This window comes from Pelophylax lessonae, assembly GCF_965119305.1.
Source record: "Pelophylax lessonae genome assembly, chromosome: 1".
NCBI lineage: Eukaryota > Metazoa > Chordata > Amphibia > Anura > Ranidae > Pelophylax > Pelophylax lessonae.
In genome coordinates this window covers 735,722,790-735,748,329 of record NC_138768.1, presented here as the reverse complement: position 1 = coordinate 735,748,329, position 25,540 = coordinate 735,722,790, and the positions used below count along the sequence as shown (strand labels likewise).

At 43.7% G+C, this 25,540-nt stretch overlaps 1 protein-coding gene across 1 annotated transcript in view; it reads left to right on the top strand.

Annotated features, from left to right (window-relative positions):
- Positions 1-13,850: 13,850 nt before the first annotated feature.
- Positions 13,851-25,540, top strand: part of CRACD (capping protein inhibiting regulator of actin dynamics) — a 273,094-nt gene continuing 261,404 nt past the window's right edge. The window contains exon 1 of the mRNA XM_082264866.1: positions 13,851-14,028. The gene's annotated coding sequence lies outside the window, so the exon portion shown is untranslated. The remainder of the gene's footprint in view (positions 14,029-25,540) is intronic.

Below are 25,540 nucleotides of genomic sequence, written 5' to 3'. Positions count from 1 at the left end.
AATAGTAACGAGTAACTATGCAGCACAAAAAAAAAAATTTGGGAGTAGAAGTATTGAAATCATCGAAAAAATGTAGTGAAGTAAAAGTGGAAGTAGGAGAAAAAAATTCTACTCTAGGAAAGTACAGATACCGCCTTTCGGTACTTAACCACTTGCCTACAGTGCTCTTTCACCCCCTTCCTGCCCAGACCGATTTTCAGCTTTCAGCGCTCTCACACTTTGACTGAGAATTACAAGTCATGCAACACTGTACCCATACAAAAATTGTGTCCTTTTTTTCACACAAATAGAGTTTTCTTTTGATGGTATTTGATCAATACTGGGTTTTTTATTTTTTGTGCTATAAATAAAAAAAAGACTGAAAATATCGTGAAAAAACGCATTTTTCTTTGTTTCTGTCATAAAATTTTACAAATTAGTCATTTTTCTTCACAAATTTTGGCCAAAATTTATACTGCTACTTATCTTTGGTAAAAATAACCCAAGTAAGTGTATATTATTTGGTCTTTGTGAAAGTTATAGAGTCCACAAGCTATGGTGCGAATCATTGAAAATTGATCACACTTGATCACACCTGATGTACTGAAGGCCTATCTCATTTCTTGAGACACTAAAAAGTCAGGAAAGTACAAATACCCCCCAAATGACCCCTTTTTGGAAAGTAGACATTCCAAGGTATTTAATAAGGGGCATGGTGAGTTTTTTGAAGTTGTAATTTTTTCCCACAATGCTTTGCAAAATTAAGATTTTTTTTTTTTTACAAATTGCCGTATTAACAGGTTATTTCTCTCACACAGCACATGTATACTTGCAACTACACCCCAAAACACATTCTACTACTCCTCTTGAGTATGGCGATACCACATGTGTGAGACTTTTTCACAGCCTGGCCACATACAGAGGCCTAACATCCAAGTAGCAGCGTCCGGCATTCTAGGAGCATAAATTACACATATAATTTCCTGACAACCTATCGCATTTTTGAAGGCCCTGGAGCACCAGGACAATGGAAACCCCCATAAAATGACCCTATTTTGGAAAGCAAACAGCCCAACGTATAATTTTTGAGGCATAAGGAGTCTTTTGAATATGTCATTTTTTTCCACAAGTTTTTGGAAAATGTGGAAAGAAAATGAAAACATATTTTTTTTACACAAAGCTGTCCATTTATGCAATATTTCTAACACATAGCATGTACATAGCAAAAATTGCACCCCAAAATACATTCTGCTATTCCTCCTGAGTATGGCGATACCACATGTGTAACACTTTTTCACAGCCTGGCCACATACATAGGCCTAACATCCAAGTAGCCCTTTTCACAAAGTTGTCCATTTATCCACTTTAAGGGCTCTTTCACACGGGCGTTCCTTTTTTTTTGCCCGATCAGGTCCTTTTTTTTTTTTTTGTAACGGACACGGATGACACTTGTGTCATCCGGTCCGTATGTCCGTTTTTCATCCCATCCGTTTGCGGATGAAAAACTGACATAATGCATGTCTATGTAAATACGGATGTCTGCGGATGACACCACTGACATCCGTTTTTGCTTCAGTTCCGTTTTTTGAAAGGAAGAAAAAATAGGGTTCTCCTCCGTTCAAAAAAATTGAACTGAACTGAACTGACAAAAAACGGATGTCAGAGGATGATCATCCGATGACATCCGTATTTACATAGAGATCCATTATGTCCGTTTTTCATCTGCAAACGGATGGGATGAAAAACGGACATACGGAACGCCCGTGTGAAAGAGCCCTAAGACTGGGCCTATTTTTGACACTTGGTGTTTACAAGCTAAAATCATTTTTTTTTTGCTAGAAAACTACTTGGAACCCCCAAACATTATATATTTTTTTTTAGCAGAGACCCTAGAGAATAAAATGGAGATCGTTGCAATATTTTTTATCACACCATATTTGCGCAGCAGTCTTCCAAATGCGATCTTTTTGAAAAAAATTCACTTTTTTGAACTAAAAAATAAGAAAACAGTAAATTTAGCCCAATTTTTTTCCATAATGTGAAAGATAATGTTACGCCGAGTAATTAGATACCCAACATGTCATGCTTCAAAATTGCGCATGCTCACAGAATGGCGCCAAACATTGGTACTTAAAAATCCCCATAGGCAACATTTTAAAAATTTCTGCAGGTTACTAGCTTAGTTACAGAGGATGTCTAGGGCTCAAATTATTGCTCTCGCTCTAACGATCGCGGCGATACCTCACATGTATGGTTTGAACACCGTTTACATATGTGGGCGGGACTTGCGTATGCGTTTGCTTCTGCGCGCGAGCTAACGGGGACAGGGCACTTTATTTTTTTTTCCTATTTATTTTATTTATTATTTTTTTATTTTTACACAGTTTAAAAAAAAAAATGTTTTGATCATTTTTATTCCTATTACAAGGAATGTAAACATCCCTTGTAATAGAAATAGGCATGACAGGTCCTCTTTATTGGGAGATCTGGGGTCAAAAAGACCTCACACCGCACAACTACACTAAAAAAGAAAAAAAAAAATTGTTGAAAGAGGAAAAAAAAAAAAAGAAAAAAAAAAGCGGCCCTTTAAACCGGTTGCTAGGCAACGTCTTTTGACGTAGCTCCGGTCCTCCAAGACCATAGAGTCGAGTGAGGGCCATCTTGCCCTCACTCGACTTCCTGTCTCTGAGGATCCGGGACCGGATAGTTTTCCCCGCTGCCGGCGGGTCCGGTAAGCTGGGAAAACGTCTGGGACGCGGCAGGAGGGGGGGCACCTCTTCCCCTGCACCGCAAGGGTAATTCCGCGGCGAATCCGCCACTGGGACCACCCTTATCTGAAAGCCGACCGCCCGCCGTTTCAAAAAATACCGGGGTTATGGGGGCTATCTGCTGCCATAACCCCAGTATTTAGCTTTTAATGGCCGACGCATATAGTCGTTAGGCGGTCAGTAAGTGATAGCATGTATATGGCAAACAGGTGACGATGACTGATGGGGTGACAGGTGACGATGACTGATGGGGTGACAGGTGACGATGACTGATGGGGTGACAGGTGACGATGATTGATGAGGTGACAGGTGATGATTGATGAGGTGACAGGTGACGATGATTGATGAGGTGACAAGTGACGATGATTGATGGGGTGACAGATGACAATCACTGACGGGGTGACATGTGACGATGATTTATGGGGTGACAAGTGACGATCACTGATGGGGTGTCAAGTGACGATGACTGATAGGGTGACAGATGACGATGACTGATGGGGGTGACAGGTGACGATGACTGATGGGGTGACAGGTGACGGGCGATGGTCACTGATGGGTGACAGGTGACGGGCGATGGTGCACGGCGGTACTGATGGCAGTCTCTGGTGACCGGTGAACTTTAGGCTACGTTCACATGTGAGCGTATCGATCGCGGGCAGAATCACTGCGATTCTGCCCGTGATCCAGAAATCATTGCAAATCGCGGGACGCCTGTGCGTTGCCCGTGATTTGCAATAGCACCCCAAATGTTGTGCGATGTTGCAGCGATTTCCGCCTGCCGAATCGAGGTAACATCACGCAAACAATGCATGACGCCCCAAAGAAACTCTTGTACCTTTTTTGGGCGTCATGCGATGTTTGCGCGATGTTACCGTGATTCGGCAGGCGGAAATGGCGGCAACATCGCACAGCGTTTGGGGTGCTATTTAAAAAAACGGGCAACGCACAGGCGTCCCGCAATTTGCAATGATTGCCGGATCGCGGGCAGAATCGCGGTGATTCTGCCCGCGATCGCTGCGCTCACATGTGAACGTTATGGGTGTCAATTTCTGGGCACTGATGAGGTGACTGTTGGGTGACAGGTGACATTGGGGGGGGCTGAGGACTGTGTGGGGACCTTTATTAGTGTGATTTTACTGTGATTTTACTTTTACAGGTACACAGAGCAGTAACTCACTATTTCTAGCTCTGCTCTCCTCATACTGGAAACTGTATGAGGGGAGCAGAGCTAGTAACAGTGAGTTACTGCTCTGTGTTTACATTTTGTGATCGGCTGTGAATGGATTCACAGCTGATCACATAGTAAACAGTCACTGTCAGTGACTGTTTACTACTGCCGGTGACAGCTGTGTTCCTACGGAACACAGTGCCACCGACATGACCGCGCTGCGTGCTCCCGATCGCGCATGCGCGGTCATCTCCCGGGCGCCTCCATTGTGATCGGCTGTGTCATTGGAACACAGCCGATCATGTGGGAAACAGCCACGCCCATTGGCTGTTTCCCCCCTGCCGGTGACGGGAGGTGTCCCAGGGACACCCCGACACCGGCAGTGCAGGGCGGCGCGCACGCGATCGCGCGCCTGCCCTGCATTCCTGGGATCACGTCATATGACGTCTTCCCAGGATAATGGTCGCACCGCTCCGCCGTCAATTGACGGCGGGCGGGTGGCAAGTGGTTAAGTACAGTAGTGAAGTAGTTCTACTTAGTTACTTTACATCTCTGCTGCTAGGCAGGGGGCAGTTGGGTGTAAATGGTCAGCGGAGTCCGTTTTACCTTTGGCTGTCTGTAGAGCAGAGTAAGCTCTGTCCATGTCAGCTCTGCAGAAACTGAGCAGACAAGGACCTGTCATCCACCCACTCTGCTCCGATCTGCAGGGGATGAGCAGACAGAACCACTGCTAATAAAAAACCCTGTGTGAAAGGGGTCTTAGTGTCATCTACAAAATGACTCTACCGTCTAACAAATTTTTGTATTCTAGTTTTTCTTGAAGGTATACCTGAATTGGACCATGCTTATTAGATTATTTTTATTTTTTTGCCTTCCTCTGGATCAACTGTTGGTAAAGGATTGTGTACATAGAGGTTTTCTGTATTTATTTCTATTATTTTATTTTTGAATTAGATGGACTTTCATTTTTCAACCTGACTGTAACCATGTAACCCTTTCGCTGATTTTTATTTTTTTGCACACATTTTAAAAAATCATTTTAGGATTGATGATTATTTAATACCCTCAAACATTACATTTTTTCTAAAAGCAGAGATCCTGGAGAATTAAATGGTGGTAGTTTCATCATTTTATGTCACAGACCACAATGCAGTGATCAGCAGAATATCCTTTTAACACAAGCTGATGAAATGATCAACTTCTTTCTAGCGGAGTCAGGCGCGCAATGATCTATTATGGCCAACTTTGACCACTTCAGCTCCGGAAGATTTACCCCCGCTTCATGACCAGGCCATTTTCTTTGCGATACAGCACTACATTACTTTAACTGACAATTTGTGTGGTCATACAACACTATACCCAAATAAAACGTATATCTCCTTTTTTCCCATGAATAGAACTTTCTTTTGGTGTTATTTGATCCTCTGCGGCTTTTATTTTTTGCGCTATAAAGACCAACCATTTTGAAAAAAAAAAAATATATATATACTTTCTGCTGTAAAAAAACATCTGATTCTTCATCATTTTAGGACAATAAGTATTCTGCTACATATATTTGGTAAAAGAAAAATCCCAATAAGCGTATATTGATCCGTTTGCGCAAAAGCTATAGCATCTACAAGCTATGGGATATATTTATAGAATTTTTATTTATTTTTACTAGTAATGGTGGCGATCAGCGACTTATAGCGGGACTGCTATATTGCGACAGACAAAATGACAAATTGGACACTAATTGACACACTTTAACACTTCTTTGGGAACCAGTGACACTAATACAATGATCAGTGCTAAAAAATACGCACGGTCATTATATAAATTACACTGGCTGAGAAGGGGTTAACATCAAAGAATTACCTGTGTGCCTAGCTGGTGTTTTTTTACTGTGGGGGAGGTACTTTTACGAGACAAAAACATGGATCCATGTCTTCCCCACTGACAGAACGGCAATTTGCCTTGTTTACATAGGCAGATTGCCATTCTGCCTATGTACGAAACGATCGGCGGGTGCCGACAGACAAGAGTCCGATTGCTGATTGGCTCCTGCTGTGTATAGTCAGCGGGAGCAAGCCACTGGCGGTGCGCAAGCTTGCCCACGACCCGGAAGTGCGGGATCACGTAAATATAAGCCGCCCTGTAGCATTAAAATTACAATAGGGCGGTCATAAAGTGGGTAATCTCCGTTAAAATAACTGATAAGGGGTATTATTAGGGGTAGTTAGCACAAATTAGTTTTATGTACTTATAGCAAATGTTAAATGTTTTACAAAAACATTTTTTACAAAACTACGTATACATTCTGTGATCTCAGCTGACAAATTTGGTACAAAAGCGCTGAACAAATGCACAGCTTATGAGCAAGTTTCAGATGATTTTGCATTGTTCTATATTAGGAATATATTAGGAATACAGATATAAGACTGACAATGTAATTCATGGTTTGGGAAGAGTATTTGTAAAAAGTTATTGTGTATGTTTGCTTATCTCTGAAAAACATTTGCTTTTCTTGCAGTCAAAGTAATATCTTGGAGACTCTTTGTGCTGATGTTAAATATTGTAAGAGCTAATTGGGTACACTGTGGGCTCGTGTCTGTGCCCAACACACCTTGGCTGATGTTAAATCTATAGGGGCCACTATTTGACTCTTTTGATTGGACTGTTAGGCTGTGACAGCTCACCCTGACACCTGACTTTGCTGGCAGCATAGCTTTTAGTAGTAAAGTGAATAACACTGCTGGTCACCTGTAATGATATTAGGCTGTCCAACCATTTTTTTTTAATCAAAAAAAGCCCAAGGTGTTACTGTATACAAGTTGCTGGCCTTCAAGGTTTTGCTGTGATCAGATGACTTAATACGGCCGTATTTTATCCAACGTTCTCTGTAGATGTGACTCAATAAAGTAGAACTAGGGACAGCTGAGAGCTGCAGGGATTGACCTACTGATAGTAAATGTGGTATCATGCAGATTTTCCAGCATGGCTGGAAATCTTTTGCGACTGGTTTTCCTTCTATTATCATGAAAGCAATACATTTTGTGTTGCCTCCTCCCTGCCTGCTTTAACCCCTTGGACCCACACAAGTGCCCCTATTCATGTAAATAGATCTCAATTTGTGGGAGTGCTACACCTGCAAAAGCAATAGACGGGGTATAAATCCTGCCATCGCTGCAAACCAAAGCATTTCAGCTGCAAAATGCGTACATATCTGGCTTCTGCCACTGCAGCTAAAGGGGATAGAAGTGGAGGGGCGTTAAAACCATGGTTCAACTCAACTGTGAGGTTTTATCACCCCTAATCTTGTGTGTGAAGGAGCACCTATATTGCAGCCACACCAGTATAGCTCGAAAAAGTGTTCCTGATTGCCACAACACAAGAACAGTGCTGCTAGCAATCATTTTCCTGATCACTGCCACACCAGTCCTAGTGTCTCCAGACCAGTGTATACCAGCAACAGTACTCCTGAACACTGCCACACCAGTGACAATGTCACCCAACCAGTACAGCCTGGAACCACATTCCTAATCACTAGTCACACCAGTCCAAGTGTCTCCAGAGACAATGCAGCCAAAAACGGTGTCCCTGATCACCACTCCAGTGCAGTGTTTCCTCTGCCTGTACTGACCCAGATCGTATTTCTACCTGCTGTGTGGACCAAACCTTTGCCTGTTTGCTGACCATGTCTCTGCCTGCTGATGAACTGACTCATCTGCTCATACTCACTATGTCCCTTCGAGACACCTGTCCAGCCATTGTGATAACTGCACTCCTGGAACCAAAGGAACTATTTTATTCTTCCTTTCTTCAGCCTCCTGTACTTCCTGGCCAGGGAACATGGCATTCTTGGGGCAGCCAGGTACCTGTAGGCTAGGCTTTCTTGGCATAGGAATGAGGACTGCTATAGGTGATGCTACATTAAGCTATATTCCCTGATTACTCATATATAGGCGACCATTACAGTGCATTGGTTTTTATACAATTGGTTGATTTGTGTGGTATACAAGATACAATGTCCACTATGTAATCAGTGCAAAAAGTGAAAGTCTCACACATGAGATATCCCCATACCTGGGAGGAGTAGCAGAATGTGTTTTGGGGTGAAATTCTAAGTATGCCCATGCTGTATGTAAAAAATATATTTAAATAAAGATCATTATTAAATTGACAACTTTGTGGCAAAAAAATTAAGTCTTCAAAATACTCACCATGCCTGTTTAAAAATACCTTGGGGTGTTTATGCTACAAAACCTGGTCATTTTGTTTGAGTGTTTCTACTGTTCTGGTGCTCCAGGGCCTCCAAAAATGTGATAGGTAGTAGTCAGGAAATTAGATGTGTAATCCTATGCCCCAAGATTGCCTGAAGGCAATCCTTGGATTTTGGGTCCCTCTTTATAACTAGGCTGTGAAAAAGTCTCACTCATGGTATCGCCATATTCAGAAGGGGTAGCAGAATGTGTTTAAAGGTGTAATTCTAAGTATACATATGCTGTGTGTTAGAAATATCTTATCAACTGACAACTTTGTGTGAAAAAAAAAAAAAACGTTTTAATTTTCTTTGCATTTGCATTTTCCAAACATTTGTGGCCAAAATGACATTTTTTAAAGACTCATTATGCCTTTCAGAAAATACCTTGGGGTGCTTGCTTTCTAAAATTTTGTCATTTGGTGGGATGATAGGTAGTCAAGAAATTAGATTCATAACCTATGCTCTTTGAAAGCCCAAAGGTGCTCCTTGGATTTTGGGTCCTTTTATGCGGTTAAGCTGTAAATGTCCCACACATGTAATATCCCGATACTCAAGAGAAGTAGGAAAATGTGTTTTGGGCTGCAATTGTAAGTATGCCTATGCCTTGTGTGAAAAATAACTTGTTAAAATTAACAACTTTGGGGGAAAAAATTCTTTGATTTCTTCATTTTCCAAAAGACTGTGACACAAAACACACGGTGCCTCTTACTAAATACCCTGGACTACTACTATCCGAAAATGTGTGTCACTTCCAGTTTCAGCTACGTCTCCACCCAACGTGTATCGTCGCAGGCACATGACTTCTTCAGGGATCTGAGGGGCCTGAGGAAGTCACATGACCATGACGATATGCATTGGGCAGAGCCGGGTGATGTAGCTGAAACCGAAAGTGACGCAGGTGCCACGAGCCCTGCTAGGAAAATGTGTCTAAGCTGTGATTTTATCATCTTGATGTAAGCGCAATAATTTTAATAAACCTTTCCAAGTTTTAACTTCGCTATGAGGTTCCCTTGTCTTGTGTGAGCTTACCTGCAGTGGAGGCACCGCGGCCTTAAAGGGCCAGAAATTGCCGCTTAGAAGTGATCAGTGGACCCCGTTAATGTGAACAAAGGTGGCGGAGGAGTTAAGTAGAGTCTGATTTGTACCCCCCCAGAGTGGGGATAAGTGCAGTTCGACCTGGGAGATACAGATCTAACTTGGAGGTGAGAGACACTGATCACGTTTACTGTGGCACGTGGAGTAGATTAATATGTAAACTGCGATACTGGATATTCAAAATGGACATTAGAAAAGTTTTTTTTTGTCTTTTATATTGAAGATAAAAGAGTACATATGATGATATATGTCACACAAGAAAAGCACAGAGGTGAACTGTGAATGCAGTTAACACATTTTATATAATTTACCACTGAATGTAAATAGCAATATGGATTCACACTAATTTATATTTTTCTGAAAGTTTTCACTTCCTAAAAGGTATGCACTTTAGTATGTAAGAAGGTAGCGAAGGATAACACACACCTATAGGACCCTTTTTTACCAGTATTATTTTCCAGAAGGACTGGTGTATCTGTGCATGAACTCCACATATAAAGCAACGGATAGGAGGTGTTTTGGGAGGGATAGTCACATCTCTCACACAAAGTAACAGGTTTGCCTTAAAGGAGGCACTTAAAGCTGAACTCCGGGATAAGTAAATATTGCCTATATTCAGAAGGCATGTGTATTCTTAGTTGAATCTTGGTGTGCTTTGTGTATTTCTGTAATTTCCAGATCTGTGCAGCAAACCAGTGTGAAACGTTCTGCTGTGCAGTAATCTGCAATAAAACAACTCCTGTATTTTGCCTCTGTAATAAAGACCGGTCACTGCTGCCCTCTCTTCTTGTGCAGGGTGACTGGTCTTGTCTGCGCCCCCTCCTGTCATCTGTAGTGGGTGGGGCCTGCTGAGTCCCTCCCACAGCTCTGCTACCTTCACAGATACAGTATACTGTATATACAGCACAGTGATGTCACCACTACTTCACTACTTCTACAAAGTAATATTTGGGTTTTAAAATGTATTTGGGGCGCACAAAGTGGATATTTATCGTTTGTAGTTGTTGAGGTATATATTTTAAAAAGTTCATTAATTGTTCTTACTTTTGCTGTGCTCCCCCACTGCTCTGATTCAGATCTCTTTAAAATTCAGTGTAAGTTCAAGTTTCTGAGTGACCTGGAATGTTCATAGGGGCAAGTGCAACAACCCTCCCCCACCCCCTACTTCTATGTGATAGTGCCTGGCGATTGACTATTGGGCAGCAAACCCTAATCAGGGGAAAAGTCAGGCATTTCTCCTTATCCTGAGTCACTGGGTATTTCTCAGAGTTGTAGCAATGGATCAGATTAGCAGGGAAGCACAGGTAAGGTGGGTACTGACTAAGGGTTCATTCACATGGGCAGCCAGGGTCTGAAGCAGGAGGTTAAGCTGTGGTTTTACTACTAAACACACAACGCAGCTGCTTGAGCTGTACACATGCATTACTTTGACGGCATGGAAAAAAATGAACCACTTGTCCACTGGGCACTTCCACCTCCTTCATGCCCAGGCCAGATTTCAGCGCTGTCGCACTTTGAATGACAATTACCCGGTCATGGAACACTGTACCCAAACAACATTTTTATAATTTTTTTTGAGACCGATAGAACTTTCTTTTGGTGGTATTTAACCGCTTACCGACAGCCTGCTGCAGATTTACTGTGGCAGCCTGGCTCGGCTGCGTGGTGGGGGGGGGGGGGTGCCAGCCCCCTCTAGGCAGCGGGAATGCCCCCCCCCCGCTGAAAGGGAACACCGGTCAGCTGTTGTAAACACAGCTGACCGTTGTTCTCTCTGAAATGATCACAGAGCGCCTGTGATCTTCCTATATAGAAACACAGGTCTCTATAATCATTTCAAAAGTCCCTCCCCCTACAGTTATAAAACACTCCCCTAGGCTCACACTTAACACTTTGATCACCCCTAGGTTAACCCCTTCCCTGCCAGTGTCATTATTACAGTAACAGTGCATATTTTTAGCACTGATTACTGTAGTAATGTCACTGGTATCCCCAAAAGTGTCAAAAATGTCAGTTAGGGGTCCGATCTGTCTGCTGCAATGTCGCAATACCGCTAAAAATTGCAGATCGCTGCCATTACTAGAAAAAAATAAATAAATAATGACATAAAGCTTTCCCCTAGTTCGTAGACGCAATAGCTTTTGCGCAAAACAATCAAAATACGCTTATTGTTTTGTGTTTTTTTTTTTACCAAAAATATGTAGCAGAATACAAATTGGCCTAAAAGGATGGAAAAATTAGATTTTTTTTACATTTTTTTTTTGGGGGGGGGGGGGAATGGTATATAGCAGAATGCAGAAAATATATATTTTTTTCTGAATTGTCGCTCTTTTTTTGTTTATAGCACAAAAAATAAAAATCGCACAGGTGATCAAATACCACCAAAAGAAAGCTCTATTTGTGGTAAAAAAAAAAAATGTTTTTTTAGATACATCGTCACATGACCTGCGCAATTGTCCATTAAAGTAACGCAGTGCCGAATCGCAAAAAAAACGGCCTGCTCAGTAAGGGGGCAAATCCTTCCGGTCCAGAACTGGTTAATCGCCACTGGGTTTTTTATTTTTTGCTAAACAAAAACTTTTTTGAAGAAAAAAAAAGGTTTTTCTAAGTTTCTGTTATAAAATTTTCTAAAGTAATTTTTCTTCTTCACTGACGTGCGCTGATGGGGCTGCACTGATGGCCACTGAGAGGCTGCACTGATGGCCACTGAGAGGCTGCACTAATGGGCACTGACAGGCATCACTGATGGCCATTGGCAGGCAGCACTTGTGAGCACAGATTGGCAGCACTTGTGAGCACTGTTGGGGCTGCACTGATCATCAGGACACTGATGATCAGTGCCCTAATTATCAGTGTAGATGTCCCCTGTGCGGATTTGCCGGTCATCAGCTCTCCTCTCCTCACACACTGTCAGTGTGAGGAGAGGATTGCCGATAACTATCCTGTTTACACTGTGATCAGCTATGATTGCACATAGCTGGTCACATGGTAAAGAGCTGATGTGATTGACTCTTTACCCAGATCTGTGATCCCAAGGACACTGCAATCACAGATTCCTGCCGATTCACGCCGCAGGGGGTGTGTGGGAAGTGCGATCACAGGAAGACATCCGTGGACGCCCTGCTGGCAATGCGAGCCCACGCTGTAGCCGTCTTTCGGCTATAGAGTGGGTGAGAAGTGGTTAAAGAGCATTTGGAAAGCGATACCGCCTTTGAGCATGACCCATTCAAGTGAATAAGGCCACAATGCAATCGCATGTGGCGCATCTGCAGTTTGAGGGTTAGACGCCCTCTGACAAGTGATTCTGTTTATTGCTTTTCAGAGAGGCTTCAGTATGGTCCTATGTGTAAATGACCCCCTAAGCTCTGTGTCTTTCATATTGATATTTTAACCACTTTACGTCTGCCTGCAGTAATATTACTGCGGCAGAGTGGCTCGTTATCGTCTGACGACGTAGTACTACGTCGTCAGACACTCCCCTTTCTCAGCGGCGCACGCGTGGCGCCGGAGGCTCGCTCCCGCTGTATTTAGTCACAGCGGGAGTCGGGCCAGGGGAGGAGCAGCGGCGATCGCCGCCGCTCTTCCCCGATCGTCGGGGATCTAGTGTGGAGATCCGCCCGCTTGTGTAAACACAAGCGGGCGGATCTCCTAAGTGACAGGCAGGGTCAGATTGCAGGGTTCAGCATAGCTGAACCCTGGATCTGTCCCTGTGTCACTCAGTCACCTCCCCCCACACACGTCAGTAAGCACCAGGCATACATTAACCCCTCCCTCTCCAATAAAATGAACCCCTTCCCTGCCAGTGTCATTTTTACAGTAACAGTGCATATATATAGCACTGATTACTGTAGTAATGTCACTGGTACCCCCAAAAATGTCAAAAATGTCAGTCAAGGGTCCGATCTGTCCACCGCAATGTCGCAGTCCCGCAAAAAAAATCGCAGATCGCCGCCATTACGCGTTAAAAAAAAACACCAAAAATGACATAAATCTTTCCCTTTGTTAGTAAACGCAATAACTTTTGCGCAAACCAATCAAAATACGCTTATTGTGAATTTTTTTACTAAACATATGTAGCAGAAAACAAATTGGCCAAAAATTTAAAAAAATTTAGATTTTTACATTTTTTTGGGGGGAATTTCATATAAAAAAATGTGAAAAATATTGTTGTTTTTTCAAAATTTACGCTCTTTTTTTGTTTATAGCGCAAAAAGTAAAAATCGCACAGGTGATCAAATACCACCAAAAGAAATCTCTGTTTGTGGGGAAAAAAAGGACGTAAATTTCGTTTGGGTATGGCATCGCACGACCGCGCAATTGTCAGTTAAATTCGCACAGCGCCGAATCGCAAAAAGTGGCCCAGACGTAAGACAGCAAAATCCTCCGGTGGTAAAGTGGTTAATAGGTGCCCGCGTGCCATACAATGTGTTATTTTGGACTTTGGTGTCCCATCCCAAGTACATAATTTTCACCTAAGCTACTGAGAATCTGATGACTCCTCTCAACAGCCCCTGGCCTACCTTCCACCCTGTAATGGGCTTGCTGAAATTGCCTTATGCATGTAGAGAATTGAATACAGAAAAAGAAGAGAAATCCTTTGACCCTTCTACCCTATGCACAGGGCCTGAGCCCCAGCTGCCTCCAGGGTGTCTCTCCTTTGTCTGAGCTGCTGTCATGTGTAGACATTGTGCCAGACTCCAGGCAGTGTGCTGGATGAGTAGGAAGAGGCTGCATCTCATATGACTGCTCCATCCCCATGTGTAGAGGAGGTAAGAGGTGTGATCTGGTCCCTAGGTATGCAGGGTGTGTGTGTCTATGTGTGTCTATGTGTGTGTGCTGGGGAGATGTGCTAGGAGCATGTGACTGCTCTTCCATTGCCATGGTGTGGCAGCAAGCATCAGCTGGAAGGAAAGCAATGGAGGCAGCCTGACAGGCAGACACAGTCCCAGCACTGGAGGGCTTTCCAGCAGCAGCAGCAGCAGCCGGCTCAGTCTTCTCTATGCACTGCTATAGAAGGTAGGCTTTCTGTCTATTGTCCATGTCTGGAGCCTCTCCTCCTCTCTGTCCCCACCGACTGCTTTGTTCCCTGATCGTCTAATAGATTCATTATAGACTATCAGCGCAGACACAATCAGGACTCAGCCCTTTAAATGACTCACCCCAAGCAAGAGTGCAGCGATCCATTGTGGACTTCATTTACTGATTTCTCATCGGTAATGCCCTTATCGATATTCTCCTGATTACCAAAATGTTTACGATTTTCAGCACTGCTGGTGCACACTATATTGCCTATGGCTATGACTATGCCTATGTGCTGCACTGATACAGGGGTATTAGTGTGTATACCGTTATATTGATGCTGTGCAGCATTGCCAGGGGTTAATAGTCTATATACTGCTATATTGATCCTTGCAGCATAGCATGTGTTAATAGTGTAAACACTACTATACTGATGCTGTGTGGCATTATAGAGGTAGAGAATGTGTACACTGTTATTATACTGATGCTGTGCAGCATTAGAGGAGTTAACAATGTGTATATTGCTATACTGATCTTTGCAGCATTGGAGGGGTTAATAGGGGGGTCAGGGTTAATAGTGTCTACACTGCTATACTGATGCTGTGTAGCACTACTATATTAGTGCTGTGTGGCACTGCATGGGTTAATAGTGTGTACATTGTTCTCAGGATGCTGTGCAGCACTGGAGGGGTTAATAGGAGGTATACTGCTATATTAGTGCTGTGTGGCATTGCATGGGTTAATAGTGGGTACATTGTTCTAGGGATGCTGTGCAGCACTGGAGGGGTTAATAGGAGGTATACTACTATATTAGTGCTGTGCAGCACTGGAGGGGTTAATAGGAGGTATACTGCTATATTAGTGCTGTGCAGCATTGGAGGGGTTAATAGGAGGTATATTGCTATATTAGTGCTGTGCAGCATTGGAGGGGTTAATAGGAGGTATATTGCTATATTAGTGCTGTGCAGCACTGGAGGGGTAAATAGGATATATACTGCGATATTAGTTCTGTGCAGCGTTGGAGGGGTTAATAGGAGGTATATTGCTATATTAGTGCTGTGCAGCATTGGAGGGGTTAATATGAGGTATACTACTATATTAGTGCTGTGCAGCACTGGAGGGGTTAATAGGAGGTATACTGCTATATTAGTGCTGTGCAGCATTGGAGGGGTTAATAGGAGGTATATTGCTATATTAGTGCTGTACAGCATTGGAGGGGTTAATAGGAGGTATATTGCTATATTAGTGCTGTGCAGCACTGTAGGGGTTAATAGGATATATACTGCGATATTAGTTCTGTGCAGCATTGGAGGGGTTAATAGGAGGTATATTGCTATATTAGTGCTGTGCAGCATTGGAGGGGTTAATAGTGTGTATACTGCTATTTTAGTTCAGTGCAGCATTGGAGGGGTTAATAGTGTGTACACTGCTGTACTAATGCTGTGCAGCATTGCAGGGGTTAATCATTTGTAGGTTGCTATTCTGGTGCTGTGCAGTGTTACAAGGGTTAATAGTGTGTACCCCGCTTTATAGTGGTGAGCAGCGTTAAAAGGGTTATTGGTGTGTACACTGTTCTGTAGTGGTGAGCAGCAGTGAAAGGGTTATTGGAGGGTATAGTGGTGAGCAGCAGTGAAAGGGTTATTGGAGGGTATAGTGGTGAGCAGCAGTGAAAGGGTTATCGGAGGGTATAGTGGTGAGCAGCAGTGAAAGGGTTATCGGAGGGTATAGTGGTGAGCAGCAGTGAAAGGGTTATTGGAGGGTATAATGGTGAGCAGCAGTGAAAGGGTTATTGGAGGGTATAGTGGTGAGCAGCAGTGAAAGGGTTATCGGAGGGTATAGTGGTGAGCAGCAGTGAAAGGGTTATCGGAGGGTATAGTGGTGAGCAGCAGTGAAAGGGTTATTGGAGGGTATAGTGGTGTGCAGCAGTGAAAGGGTTATTGGAGGGTATAGTGGTGAGCAGCAGTGAAAGGGTTATTGGAGGGTATAGTGGTGAGCAGCAGTGAAAGGGTTATTGGAGGGTATAGTGGTGAGCAGCAGTGAAAGGGTTATCGGAGGGTATAGTGGTGAGCAGCAGTGAAAGGGTTATTGGAGGGTATAATGGTGTGCAGCAGTGAAAGGGTTATTGGAGGGTATAGTGGTGAGCAGCAGTGAAAGGGTTATTGGAGGGTATAGTGGTGAGCAGCAGTGAAAGGGTTATTGGAGGGTATAGTGGTGAGCAGCAGTGAAAGGGTTATTGGAGGGGTATAGTGGTGAGCAGCAGTGAAAGGGTTATTGGAGGGTATAGTGGTGAGCAGCAGTGAAAGGGTTATTGGAGGGTATAGTGGTGAGCAGCAGTGAAAGGGTTATTGGAGGGTATAGTGGTGAGCAGCAGTGAAAGGGTTATTGGAGGGTATAGTGGTGAGCAGCAGTGAAAGGGTTATTGGAGGGTATAGTGGTGTGCCTCCATTGATAGGGACCCCCTCCCCTGGGGTGCAGAGTGTAGTACATCCAGCTGGGAGGTGTGAGTGATATCTTGGGGCAGGGACAGGCTGCAGATGACACTAGTGGTTTGTTGTAGGCAGCTCCATGCATCTCATCCAGCAGTCCTGTGCTCAGTGGCTGGAGAACCCTGCAAAGTGACACACTCCATCCATTGTGACAGCGTCAGCATGTGGGAAGAGAGTTCTGTCTCATCCAGAGCTCTGAGCCTTTGTCATTAGAGATGTAATTGTTTATTGATGGAGCATACACACAGAAGGTGCACCTCTTTTAAGTGGACCTTTGTTCTTAGTGTTCTCTATAGGCATTTATTTATGACAACATGGACATGGAAATTTCTTCTTTTTTTTTTTTTGCATCATAAAATTTGATATAGTATTTTCCTGAATGTTATCCCTGCAGGTAGCTATCTGAGCTTCTACTTGTTGTCAGTAGGCCAGATGTTCAATGCTTATTGCTCACAGTTGCTCAGTAAAATTTATAACTGTCCATTTTACTCTAACAGGGTTACGTGTTTTAGTATTTTGTGCTTATATTAACTGTAACAGTCCATCAGTCAGGAATATGTGCTGAATTCTAAAGCTGGCCATACACAGCTCAACTTTTGTCCCATTCCTGTGACTTGGCCAAAATCTGAACCATAGATGGCCCTACCAGCACCACCCAGCAAAACCAAAGTTGGATCAAATAACTCCATTCAAAGGATTTCAAGGTCCATGGCATATTAAGACAGCAGATAAAATCTGAGATTTGGTGCCATGTATAAAATACCACAAAAGAAAGAAATATGAGACATATATATTGATCATTATTTAATTGAACTTGTAGGCTGCAACAACCGAGGGGCATAAAAGAAAGAAAAAAATAAGGAGCTAAACCAAAAAAGAAAAAACAAGAACAGGACATGGGGGTGGGGGGAGGGGGTGGATAGGGAGGAGAAACAGGGAAGTGGGGTAGTTAGAAGCCAAAGGGATGGAGAATCTTCCCTGTTTCTGAGATGAAAGAATGGTTTGGGGATCTTATAAGTTCCAGATATGCTCGAATAAAATGATCTAAGGGGATTTGTCTAGTTCACTGTGTAACCAAGGTTCGGAAATTGTCCAAGTCACTCCAACAGGCCCATGTGGTTGGGACTTTTTCCGGGTCAGTGCTGTCCTCTGCTATCAGGGTTCCCATTGCCATGATGTCATTGAGTATCTGGGCCCACTCCAAAAGGTGAGGTGTGAAGGAGAATTGGTTTCCCAATGGTGAGAGATGGCAACAAAAGCAGCCAACAAGCAATGCCTCAAGATGTCTTTAAAAATTAATTTTTTTATCGACTTTTGTTGAAGGAACTAGGCAAAATTCTTTCTCCAACTTGTGCCTACATCCATTAATGGCTCATTTCCACTGAGCGGTACGGTTCGGTTCGGTACGGTACGCAATTTTTGCCGTTTCCATTGTGAATGGTACCCTAATTCCGAACCGTACTGTACCACTTTTTTGGGACCCTTTCGTTGGGGTACCAAGCACATTAGTACCGTACCAACAGGGTGGAGCTACACTCTGCAGAACTTTGATTGGTTGACAGAGAATCCTCTATCACAGCTTTCCTGCTACACCACGCCTATCATGAAAGGGTACTATTGGCAGTGGAAACGCAAGGTGTACCATTCCGAACCGTACCGTAGTGAACCGAACCCTACCGTACCACTCAGTGGAAAGAGGCATTAGATGCAGTCACTGTTTAGGCATTCTGACAGCTTTGGTTGCTGGCTGTCCGATTACAGTAGCCAGCGCTTCAAATTCCTGCATGCTCTTTAGCAAATATTTTCTCTTCACCCTGTGGGGTTTAAAGAAGAAGATAACTCCCCCCTCCCTTACCTGTTACCCATGGTTGTCTGAAGTTCACATACTCACCTACCCAATGGACCCAGTGGTAATCTGCAATGATCTGCCACACATTGTGTCCCGTGCTGCCATCTTTGTTTCTGATGTCGTCAGGTGTCAGGTGCCTGTTCATGGTTCAGGCAGCCTGGCCTTCTGAAGATGTGTGCTAGGCTGGTCCTTCCCTGGCTGCTGTCAATGGAACATGAAGCATCCTGTGATATGTGATGTACATACAAGGGTTGGACAAAAATATGGAAACACTACATGATTTGCAGATGTGAAAGTGATGACCTGTTTTGGATTGAAAGCGGAAGTGACGTAACATTCTTCCACTGTGTGATAAGACACCTAGCTAACAGGCGGGAAGCCTCACTTTCATCATTCACTGCGTGTGCTGCTTTGAATACAGAGACATGTCAGAGCTTACTGAGTTTCAAGAGGGCAAATTGTTGGTGTCCACTTAGCTGGTGGTGTCTCTGTGACTGATGTTGCCAGTTTATTTGCGGTGACGCTAGGTACATTATCAAAGGTTATGATGGCATATATCGTTTATGGGAAAACGTCCTCTAATAAGCATAGGCGCGGTCCACATAGTCAACTGAGTGAAAGAGACAATAGGACATTGTGCGGGATTGTGACCCGGAAAGAGAAAACAACTGCTGCAAAATTGACAGCAGAGCTAAATCTTAAGATTCCAAATCCTGGGTCCACAAAAACTGTGCAGAGGGAACTCCATAAGCAAAACATTCATGTGCAAGCTACAATTGCCAAACCACTAGAGACCGATATTAATGCTCAGAAGTGGGGAAAGTGATCCAACACCCACAAATCTTGGACTATCAATCAATGGAAGACTGTCATATGGTCTGATGTATCGAGCATCACACTGTTCCCAACCACCAGACGTGTTTACGTGTGGCAAACATTGTCCCAAGCCTACGACCAGTACTGTCATGTGCCGACGCCAAAGCATGAGGGCGTTGCAATTATAGTTTGGTATTCTGCAGGCCCAATGATTACCTTGAAAGGTAACGTCACTGCCAGCGACAAATTTTGGCAGACCATGGGCACCCCATGGTGCAGACATCGTTTCCCATTGACAGCGCCATTTACCAAGACAATAATGCTCCGATTCACACAGCTGGTGTCAAGTCGTGGTTTGATGTGCAAGCAGACAAAATCTTGCACCTTCCCTGGGCACCACAGTTGCCGGACCTCAATATCTGGTCAATTTTAGAGAACAATATTCGGGCTTGTTTTCTGCCTCCGGGATCTCTGCAAGAACTATAACAATTTTTACATGAAGATTGGTATCAGATTCTGTTATCCACATCCAAGACTTATATTTGTCAATTCCCAGAAGAATTCAGGCCATCTTGGATGGCAAAGGCGGTCCAACACCATATTCGGTAAAGATTTAGTTCTTTTACCTGGTGTCCAAACCCTGTATGTGATGTACATATCCAAGGGGCTTTCAGCACAGAGGAGACATCATTCTCACCTAGACGAGAATGACAGCCAGGGGGGGTGGGGGGGAGAAGAGTGGACCATAAAAAATTGAAAAAGAAAAAATCATTCTGTTTTAGATTGTGGAGGAGGAAAGAGAGCAATGATGCCCAGTGTATTCAGGGGATGAAGGTCCTCTTTAATGCTTCATGCACATGGGTATAGGGGGACAGTACAGCATGCAGAGCCTTTGTAATGACATTCCCAGGACCCCCTGTGGCATGTGCAGATGCACCACTGCTATGCGCCACGGAGGGGGCTGTATAAGGTTGTGTGCTTGGTGTTTGCGTAAAGCACATGCATGCGCACTGACATATAGTAGTCTTCGAATGCACACTATTTTAATTCAATGCATACTTCAGGGCTTATGCGGGTGCTTTACACAAGCCCCAGCGTACAATCACATACAGATGCCTCTTAAACCCATTTCAGTGGGCGGCTGTATGCAACTGAAGCAGGTCCCTGGAATGTCATTACCTAGGCTCTGCACACTGTATGGGTCCTGTGACTGAGGCCTTATGTCTAGTACACACGATGAGAAAATTGCAGGGAAAATACTGCTTTTGGAGCGATTGTCTGATAATCTGATCATTAGTACACACCTTTCGAGAGCCGATCGTGACATTTCATTGGAAAATATTAGAAGGCACAGGCATGAAAATTTTTCTTGTTTGAAAATGAAACAATTGATCTTAGTGTAATTAGTATGATGTTTGTACGAAAAAAATCTGGTGACCAAGATCATGCATGGTCCTAAACGAAGAATACATTACACTACAATACATTACATCACTTCCGAAGTTGTATTCTGTCTTACAAGAATTTTCGTAACGTTAGTAACCTGTTGGGTTTCAGTATGAGACTAGCTTGCCAAAAAAAATGACTATCCTTTGTCCAATATTCTTATTGTGTGTACGAGGCTTAGTGTACGTTCACACTGAGGGCGGGTTTGAAACCATCCGGGTTCAGCTGAACTCGCACAATTTCAAACCGGCATTTTCAGTGCGACTTCGGGGGCGATTTGACAGACTTCTGTGCGGGTTCATGCACAAATGTCCATTGAAATCGCTCCCCGGAAGTTGCCGAAAGTAGTGCAGAAACTAGTTTTGGGAATCGGTGTGGTGCCGCAAAGTTGACGTCGCACCAATCTATACGGTGCCATTGCCAGCAAAAGGCTCCAATTAGACATGTCAAATCTGCGCAATGTGAACGCGGGCTTAAGAGCAACTACGTTCATTCCATACCTGGTGGGGAGGTCCAAATGTCTTCTGTTCAAACACCCATCTGACCAAGGCCTTGTACTCCACCAAACCTATACCAGGGCAGGTACCCCCTAACAAAACAAAGCGTTAGCTGCTTGTGCCATCTGCAATTATTACATTTTACTATGCAGTAGGCAACGTCTGCATTCATTATTATTGCTGTTAACGGCAGCCTATTAACCAGGACATATCTGCTTATATTTGTGATATTTTCAAAGAAAAATTCAGAAAAAAGTGTAATTTTTAAATGTAAGGGCTCTTTCACACGGCCGCTCCGCTTGTCCGCAAATCATCCTATTTTTTGCGGATGATTTGCGGACATAATGTAAGTGAATGGCACTGCGGATGTCAGCGGAATACCATCCGCTGACATCCGATTTTCCTCCTTTCAGTTCTGTTCCGTTTTTTGGAACGGAACAGAACCCTATTTTTTCATCCGTGTAAAAAACGGAAAGGAAGGAAAATCGTATGTCAGCGGTGTCATCCGCTGACATCCGCAATCCCTATAGACTTACATTATGTCCGTATATCATCCGCAAACGGATGGGATGATATGCGGACACACGGAGCGGATGACACAAATGTCATCCACTCCGTGAAAAAAAAAAAAAAAAAGTCCCGCAGCGGACTAAAGCAGCGGAGCGGCCTTCTGAAAGAGCCCTAATAATTGCAAAAGCTGATCATTTTCTCAGATTCGCAGTACTGTAATCATTTCCCCTGCCTGTGGGCTTGGTGGCATTAGTCTAATGGGCCATACACACTAATATTTTCTGAAGACTTTTTCCTTTAGATTTACCAAAACCATACAATATGAGGTCAAACCTAAACACTTTAAATTTGTATGCAATCTGGCAGGCCCTTGCACTACATAGAAAAGGTAAATCTGAAGGAAATCTAACCACAAAAGTTGGATAGTGTGTATCCAGCTTAAACAGACTTCCAATAGAGCAGTTGGATTGATAAGTAATCTATCAGGCGGTGAGTAAATCCAGGGTTGGCCCGCCAATTCCTAGGACCTACCCCCCCTCCCCCAGAATAGGGAAGTCATGTTTTGATCACACTTCAGCTTTCTTGTACCTTTTAAAGTGGGTTATTGAGGCCGCCTCTGTATAAAGAGTTAATAGAAACCTAGTATCTGCCTCCATGCTTTGTGAAAATTTAATGCCTCCTCAATAATGGTTAGGAAACTGATCTGCTAGTGGGAGTGCTGAAGGGGGGTGGACAGATAGAAAGGGTAAGTGCTGTTTATGGCTATGAGGCTGCTGGTAAATATTCCCCAGCTAATTTTCAATTCATTAACCTGTCAGCCAGATCTGTGTGTTCCCTATAAAGATCACTAACTAGGGTACGAGGGTTGCTGCTTGTGCTTCTGTATTAGGCTGTCATTGTGGATCATTCGATCTATGGAGCCATTGATAGAAAGAATCATGACTCTAATATCACATATACCAGAGGAAAACAAAGCAAGGACATTTGTTAAAATATATATATGCGCTGCGAATCACATGCGATATCACAAAAGCATGTTTGTTATACTCACTGTGGAACATAATGGGTTATTCCTCTGCATTTAGTAAAAAGGCTGTTTGATCCTGTTTCTCCTAGGCTGGGTTCACATATATGCAAATTTAATGTGTTTTTAGCCGCATCCAATTCGCATAACATGTGAATCTAACTAGCTTTCAATGGAGCCGGTTCACATGTGTGGGGCAGCGGTGCGGTTTTGAAAAGGGTCCTGGGCGGTTTTGGGTCCGGTTCAGGTGCGATTTCATTGAAACATTTGCACCTGAATCACATCTGAACCAGTAAACAGAAATGCACCAGTCTCTGGACTTCAACCTGCAGATATGTGAATCCAACCTGATCCTCCCCTTCTTCCACTGTCCCCAATCTATCTCTTGATAGAGCAGAGGTCAGGGGGACAAGCTGCACATGGTCAGTTTGGTGTGTATTGCTAGAGAATTTTTTTTTTCTTGGGAGGGTGCATGTGATCAGCACAGGGCCAATCAGCACTGTCCAGACAGAAGGTCAGGGGTCCTGCAACTTCATAGGACAGTCAGAGTAGAATGAAAACTCCTCCTACAAGCTTTAACCAGATACTGATAGAAGTCACAAGACTGCTATATACTGCTGATGAGAAAAGGTATTTAGCTGTTTATATTTACTAAAACTATTGCCTATCGATTGCCTCATCTATTCTAAGGAATCTCCCCTTCCAATACTGTATTCTGACAGTTGGCACTTGCAGCTGTCACAATTCTGAACAGTGACTGCATCTGATTGGTTGCAGCTGCTGTTTGGCTGACCTTTTTCTACCCAACTCCTTTAATTTTCAGATTGAAGGATGTTCAGGCCATCTCACTGCTCAAACTTCGGATGATGCATTGCCAGCTTTAGTATCCAGGAACATTACAAATCCCACTAAGCCCCCGTTCACACCGGTGCAACTTGTCATGCGATTTGACAGGTCCAAACTGCATGACCAGCAGACATCACAACCTGCAAAATCTAATTTCAGGGAGGTGGCACTCCGCGCCCCCCCCTCCCCCCACCAATTTAACACAACTAGAAGATCACACGAAATGCAATCAGTACACGGAGGTTTACTTCTTCTGAGAGATATTAAAGGAACACTCTAACCACCATCACCACTTCAGTAGGAGTCAGAAACACTGCACATGCTCGGATATTTACAATTATGTGCTGGGGGGCTAGTTGCACCCTAGCACATGTGACTTACTGCTGGCTGGTACTGCTGTGGGTACTGCTGGCTGGTACTGCTGGTGGGTACTACTGGCTGGTACTTCTGTTGGAACTGCTCTCTGGTACTGCTGGTGGGTACTGCTGGCGGGTACTACTGGCTGGTACTGCTCTCTGGTACTGTTGGCAGGTACTACTGGCTGGTACTGCTGGCAGGTACTACTGGCTGGTACTGCTGGCTGGTACTGCTGGCTGGTACTGATGGTGGGTACTGCTCTCTGGTACTGATGGTGGGTGCTGCTGGCTGGTACTTCTGTGGGCACTCCTGGCTGGTACTTTTGTGAGTACATCTAGTGGGTACTTCTGTCTGGTACTTCTGTGGGTACTGCTGGCTGGTACTGCTGGCTGGTACTGCTGGCGGGAAATGCTGGCGGAGAGTGAGTGTGAGGAGCAGTCCAGAGCCGATGCTTCCTGTATCTCTCCTCGGTCTCCTCACAGGCAGAGTGCATTTGATATCACTCCGCCTGTGACAGAAAGGAGCCGGAACTATACAGGAAGCATCGGCTCCGTTCTGACAGCTCAGCTCTGACACAGACAGCCGGGATATCACGCGACACTTGCGGGTGTCAGGGCGCCACAGCCCGCATGCGGGAGACTCCCGCACCTTGCTGGAGACTTGGGATGTCTGGATCAGTCGCACTGTATTGTTGCTGATGGAACTGTTCAACTGTTTCTGCAACGCCGAGTTTGGTTTGCCGCCCTGATTTGTAAAAAAAAGTTCCTGCACTATTTTTGGTGATTTCAGGTGCGACTTGCATAGATATCTGTGCATGAAGTCTCACAGATGTCAGCCAAGTTGCACCTGAAGGTGCACAGAGATGTGGCTTTAAAATTGTGCGAATTCAAAGTCAGATTCTGTGTGAACAGGGGCTTAAATGACTATGAGCCTATTTATAAACCGTGCAGAGTGGACTGTTGTGTCTAAAAAGTTAAAAAAAGTTTTGGATAAAGACATTTTAAAGCTACACTGTAACTAGCAAAATATATTCTTCTCTGTTCCTTTTTATTTATTTATTTTACTTTTTGTGCAAGCCTGTTTTCACATTTATAAATAAGAGGTTAAAAAAAATGAGAAATTGTCCAGTGGAAAAAAGATCTTACAAAGTATAGCAGTTCTTTCTGGGATGATAAATTAAACATTATGCATTATAGTTACATCGATCATAATGTATCTATTTGCTGCTGATACAGGACACAGTACTAAATAAGAAGTTAGAAATGACATGCAATGAACAAGCAGGATACACTTTGAAACATACTCTGTCCTAAGCTAGCAACATATATTAATACATTGTAATGTAAAAGTAACATTGGTTTAGAAGGGGGGAATCATGGAGATAAAATACAATGTTATAGGCCTTGTGCACATGACCTAATGAATATAAGCAGCATTTTC